General features: G+C 38.8%; 1 protein-coding gene across 2 annotated transcripts in view; it reads right to left on the reverse strand.

Moving 5' to 3' along the window:
* Positions 1–492, reverse strand: part of nrip2 (nuclear receptor interacting protein 2) — a 30,518-nt gene that overhangs the window by 3,659 nt on the left and 26,367 nt on the right. The window lies entirely within an intron of this gene.

Below are 492 nucleotides of genomic sequence, written 5' to 3' on the forward strand. Positions count from 1 at the left end.
TTACATTACACAGTCCTTAAGGGCTAATTTACAAAATTAGAGCTGATGTTCCTTTCATACCCTCAAGTCACACTCTAATTAGATAGTGGATATTAACCAGCTGCTGCACATGTAATACTGAAATAAGAGAGAACACTATCTTCAGATTGCCAGATAGTCTTTCCATGGGGTTCGCATATTCGTTTTCAAAGGTGCAAATTCAAAAAGCCCCTTACGAGGTGTCCTCAATTCGTTCTTATCTGATTTTTACCTGCACAGTGGGCATCTGACCAAAAGCTGTGCCACTAAAATAAATCTACCCAGCCTGTTCGCTAGATAACACCACATCCAGTACATCTCTTTTTAAGAATCTGTGCTTGTGTCTCCATCTTTCCCCCTGAAGTGTTCATTTTTGTACTAGCATTTACGTTTCTTCTTCTTATTCCCTTTTGCTTATTCAAAACCATGTGACCATTTCAGGCAAATGGTTCTTTAAAAACACACACACACACA

Source organism: Morone saxatilis, unplaced genomic scaffold, assembly GCF_004916995.1.
Source record: "Morone saxatilis isolate NCDOM2014 unplaced genomic scaffold, NCSU_SB_2.0 Contig10, whole genome shotgun sequence".
In the NCBI taxonomy this organism is placed as follows: domain Eukaryota; kingdom Metazoa; phylum Chordata; class Actinopteri; family Moronidae; genus Morone; species Morone saxatilis.